This window comes from Sturnus vulgaris, chromosome 17, assembly GCF_052056855.1.
Source record: "Sturnus vulgaris isolate bStuVul1 chromosome 17, bStuVul1.hap1, whole genome shotgun sequence".
In the NCBI taxonomy this organism is placed as follows: domain Eukaryota; kingdom Metazoa; phylum Chordata; class Aves; order Passeriformes; family Sturnidae; genus Sturnus; species Sturnus vulgaris.
In genome coordinates this window covers 10615701-10621265 of record NC_142259.1, presented here as the reverse complement: position 1 = coordinate 10621265, position 5565 = coordinate 10615701, and the positions used below count along the sequence as shown (strand labels likewise).

Below are 5565 nucleotides of genomic sequence, written 5' to 3'. Positions count from 1 at the left end.
AAAGGTGGGGTGTGCTTTCAGGTAAACATTGGTTCTCGTGGAAATAAGGTTTTGCTCTGAGTCATTCTAAAAGAAACAAGGAAAAAATAAAAAAACAAAACAAAGAGAATGAAAAAAAGGAATAGCTTATAAATTGTTCCGGAGACAGGAGAAACTGCTCTCAAGTAGGTTTTTTTTTTCTTTTTTTTTTTCCCCTGCAGCTTTTTTTATGGACTCTCCCAGCACCAGCAGCATGCACAGCCCTGACTGTGGGCTGGGCTGTGGGATCCATCCATCCCTGGCTGTGCTCCTCAGAGCTCCCAACCCTGCTCTGGGCTGGATCCCGGGGCTGGATCCCTGGGCTGGATCCCTGGGCTGTGCCAGCCCCACCCACCCCGCTGGGCATCTCCAGCTCCAGCTGTGGCACAAACGCTGTTGTTTCTTTCAGGTCACAGCTCCAGGGAAGGGAGCACATTTTCCAGCTTCCATGAGATTTAACCTGACTGCTGAAGTTCTTGTGAGTGCTCCTGAGCTTTGGGTAAGTGCTGTTCTCTAGTTTCACCTGTGTTCTCGAGAAGTTTATGGGTCCATTGCAGACCAGTCAACTCAGGTTTTCCAAGTCCTTCATTATTAAGTTACAGTCCCTCATGAGGCTGCTTTACTCCCTCCATCGCTCACACTAGCCAGGCTTTTTCCCAGTTTAGGGGGGACTTGCTTCTCTTCATGTTCTTCTTATATGAATTTTCAGAGTCTTCTGTCAAAGTGGAATCAGACACCAAATATTTTTCCTGCTTTTTGGTGTTATAGTTTGCATCTACTTCCTACTGACTTGCACTGAACTTAGCCAGGGGAAGACCCCTGACTTTGCCCTGTGCTGTGGTGGGGAAACGCCCCAGCTCCTGTAAGCAATCCCACTGCACTGACAGCAACTCAAAAACTAAGCAAAGACAAATGACTTGTCTGGGTTGAGCTTGTCTTGCCTTCACAAGGGAAAACATTGTCAGAAATTCCCTCTGTGTGGTGGCTGGGTGTGACTGGAAGGTGCTGCTACCCTGCTTGCTGTGTCTGTTGCCATCAGTGCTGCTGCTGCTCCTCACTGGCCTCTGGCCACCCTCCCCTGTGTGAAGACAAGGATTTTTTCATGGCAATGTGCTTGGTATCCACCTGCCCAAGCTGTGTTCTGTTTTCTAGTTGCATTCAGCTTGGCAATGTCATTTTCCAGGTACATGGGGTGTAATTAATGAGAATGTCATTTCCAGGTTGTTTTCAAAGACTAGATTGAGAGTCTGAAAAATTATTTCAGCCAGTGCCTTGGGATTTTTTTTGAACTGTTTTTTATTAAGTAAAGGAAACTATGAGGATACCTCTGGAGGGAAATCACAGTGCTCATATTTCTGAGGACAGTAAGACTTGACCTCACAGTAAAGATGCTGAACTTGCCACCCACCAGGGCAGCTAGGTGCACCAGGCAGGGCTGGCTGGCTCTCCCCCAAACTGGGGCAGCACTTTCCTGTGTCGTGTAAGGAAAATTGTGTCCTTGTGGTGGTCTCAGGAGGTGGTGGCTGGTTGTGCTGAGGGTCAGATCCTGCCTGAGCAGCTGGAGGAGTAGAAGGATGTGCTGTGACTTGGCCCAGAGTCCTCTCACTGCCCCTCGGGGCTGGCTGGGCTGGGCAGAGGTGTTGGCTGGGATATCTGTATTTTATTATACCTGTTACTTCTTTCACAAGAGTTGTAAGTCTGCTTTATGGGAGACCCTGAGTGACTCCACAAGGAGCACAGAGATTGGTTTTAGCACCTTTGCTCCCCAGGACATTGCTGTCCCCAGCCCTGGCTCAGAGTGCCCAGGCACAGGCTCGATGATACACGATTGTGCTCATTTAGGGATCTTCTTGGCCACTTTCCTCCTGAACAAATATCCCTCAAACTCTCTGCTGAGCCTCATATTGCTCTATACTTTAACTTTTTTATTTGCTAAAGGGAAGTCTGAAGGACTCTCAGGCAGTAAATGTTTTTCTTTTCCTCTTTTCTGCCTCTGTAGAGGCATTTCTCTGCCATCTCTCAGCCATTTCTCTGCCCTGATCATTCTCCTAAAACAGCACTACTTTGCAGTAATGCTCCCTACAGAGCCCTTATGGGCTGGTCAAGGGAATGGTGGATTTTGTTCACAGTGGGGTCACAGTCCACACTTATAGACTGCTTCTTTCCTTGGTCTAGGATGAACATGGGCTGCTCTGCCTCCACAGGCTGGACAGGCTCACATTTCAAATTTGGGTGATTTTTCTCAAGAGGGTGAATGTTTGAAAACAGTGAAGTTACTGTAGGTTTCAGGGAGTTTTCTGAGCATTGTGACCGTTTTATTCCCACTAACCTGCAGGTGCTCTGGTGTGGGTGTGAGGCTGAGCTTGTGCCTGTCTCTGGTGATATACAGAGCATCAGCACTGCAGCTCCCATTAATGGGCTAAACCCCTCACATCAATATACCTCTGCTAATTGTGTACCAGCCACCCACTGGGACCTCTGGGAGGATGATGCATCCCAGGAGAGGCATTTCTAGCAGTACAACACCTCGGGATAAATAAATAAGGAGCTAAAGTTAGACTCTGGTTCAGGAAGGCTGGTTCAGTGCCAGCATTCTAAGACTGGGAAATCAGGTGACAGCCATGCCAACCTTTATCCTCCTGGTCCTGGCCCAGCCCAGTGCTGCATGGTACCATCTTTGGAGCCATCCATCAGCACTCAGCCTCACCCTGATGATGTATGGTGCCCATAGATCCTTATAGCAGGAGTGCACTCTGATGTATTGCGCCCATACATCACGGCCAGAGCTCACCCCGGTGATGTATTAGTGCCCTGAGAATGTATTACTCAGATGCTGGTATTGTTCAGGGATAAAGCCAAGCCAAGGAGTGGATTCAATTTAATTACAGCACAAATGGTAGCCTGGTGCCAGGAGCACTTTGGTGCTGAGGTGCTGCCTATGGAAAAACAAATCCCATTGCAGAATACCAGGAGAAGAGCAGCCATAGTTTAAAGGAATGGTAATTTTTCAGAAAAATATCAGGGGACTATTTTGAGAACCCTGCAGAACACATTATGCAGTGTGCAGGAAGTTCCTGAGTGGGCAGTGGTGCACTCAGGGCAGGGCACTGCTCCTGCCTGAAAGCTGGGAGCTGTTAGGGTGGCTCAGCATTTTGGAAAGTGTGAAGGAAGGTGATTTTCTTTGGGTCACTGAAAATTGCTGGACCCCTGTAAGTAGAGTAAAGTACTCACTGCAAAAACACTTTCTTCCCCACCAAGGAGAATCCAACATTGCCTGCAAGTGTTGTCTGTTTTTATTGGTAGGGTGTTTTAATTTGACCAAATTGACCACAATTTGAGCAAATTTAAAGGGATTATTCTCTTGTTTCCTTGTGCTTTCTTACACAGGTGCATCAAAAACCTAAGGAGAGAACCCTCAGACCATTAGAACCCATTCTTGACCATCATCTGTGGGGAAATTCCAATTGGTAGAGACCAACAAAGAGCATCCTTATAAAGAATCCAGAAAAGAGAAAGTAATTCCTGTGAAAATATTCTTTGGGTGCTTGTCTCTTCCTCTTTGCTTCTCTTTTTCACTTTTCTTTCTGCTGCTTGGTATTGAAACAAAAATATAGCTCAACTTAACTCTAAAATAAACTTTACTTCCAAATAAGGCCCTGTAAAGTTGTCTCATGAGCAGGGATTTATTTTTCACAATAAAAAGACTTCCATGTACATTATCTGATGTCCAAAGGGTGGCATGCCTTAAAATCTGCTTTTTGTAACATTCCTGTTTGCAATGGGAGCTCCTCTGGGAACACACAGATGCTTGAGAATGAAGGTGAAATTTCAGAATTTATATGTTTGGGATATCACATCTATTACGTTCATCTGAAGGTGCAAACTAGGTTATTTTAATTACAGAAGGGCATGAAAATGCCTTTTTTCTTGGATATCAAAGATAAAATCCCTCTTCCCCTGCTTCAAGGGGGCTTTTAAGGAACCAGGACTTGACCCAGTCTTTTCCAGAACTTTCTGATCATTGATAACCAGAGATATTTGATAATTCTTTTAGAGAAATGTTGAAAGGTGGCAGCAGTACTTGGTTCATGTCATGTTTTATACCTATAAAGCCAGGCATTTTCCAAGCCAGGTAGATACCAGTTTTCAGGTGAGAAATTTGCAGCACAAACAGAGAAAGGAACTTGTTCAAGGACATGTGGCAAACTGCTGGCAGGGCTTGGAAGAGAAGCCTCTTGGTCTGACTCACTCCTCCTCTGACATCCTTGCCATTATTTCACTTCTATTATTATCTTCATGTATCTGCTCTATAGCTTCAAATCAGATCTGCTCCCACCTTCCTGTTGTTCATGGTTTGAAGGCTGTAATTTTTGATGGCTCTATAATGGAGAGGAAAATTTGACCGTTTTCTCCCCCTTTTTTCACCCCCATCTTGATAACTCAGGCATGCTGATTATTCTTTATTTCTGGGTGCAGATTGAATTGTCTCAGTCTGACAGACAGGAACAGTGGATGCACTGGAGGAAATATTTTCTTTGCACAGAAAAAAAGAGTTTTTTTTCTTTCTCCTCTTCCATGACTGTCCAGCCACACCACCAAGCAATACAATGCAGATCCTTTTCCATCACTTGTTGTGTAAAACGAGGCTGTGTGGCTGGGGAGAGCAGGAATTTACACTGCCCTGTGCAACTCCTGGGCTTGCTGACTTTGGAGAAGAACTTGCAGTGCTCCTGCGTGTCCTCCTCCAGGGCTGCTCCTGTCCCACGTTACAGAGATCACGCTGCTGTCCCCAGCAGGACATGACCCCAGCTCTGTTTGTCTCCTCTGTGCTGCTGCCTTGGCTCCTCCCGAGCCGGGTTCATCCCCACTCTGCCCCTCCTGGAGCCTGTGGTTCTCAGCGATCCTTATCAGCATGTGATAACTGTTGTAAAAGTTTCTATAAATAGAATTTCCTCCTGCCCAAATCTTCTGGCTAGCTCAGCTGTTTTATTTTTAACAGAAAAAGCATGTTGATGCTAAGCAGAATTTTTTTTTTTTAAATCTCTCTATTAAACATAAAAAGATGCTGTGTCTGAGTAAAAACGAAAGGTGCCCCTTAGATATTTTTAAAGCTTCCAAAAATAGTCTCAAGTCTGTGACAAAGCTTATTGAGCAGATATGGCGTGGACAGCAATTCTTCGATGGGAAGGATCATGTCTCCTCATGCTCCTGGCTGGGAGCTGCGAGAGGGGAGACGCTGGAACAAAGACCTCTAAAAGGAATTAACTTTAAAAGGCTTGATAGCAGCACTGCCCAAATAGTTTTGCTGGTGATCTCATATGTGTTTTTCCCTTCTGGGCTGCCCTTGAGGTTGAGAACTCCTTTGTGCAGTTGAGCTTTTGCTGGAGCCCCGCTGCGGGAGCTGCTGCTGTGCAGGGATGGGGCAGCGAGGGAAGGCAGAGCTCCCTCAGTGGGGTCTTCAGAACAGATAGACGAGGAGAAGGGGGAATTTTAACTTTGCCTTGTATGCACAACTGATACCGAACTTGGAAAATTTAGTATAATTTA

General features: G+C 45.8%; 1 long non-coding RNA gene across 1 annotated transcript; it reads left to right on the top strand.

Moving 5' to 3' along the window:
• Positions 1-357: 357 nt before the first annotated feature.
• LOC148221827 (uncharacterized) lies at positions 358-3681 on the top strand. The gene is made up of 2 exons (XR_015807337.1): positions 358-517; positions 3406-3681. It is a non-coding gene; the product is annotated as an uncharacterized LOC148221827 (long non-coding RNA).
• Positions 3682-5565: the final 1884 nt, after the last annotated feature.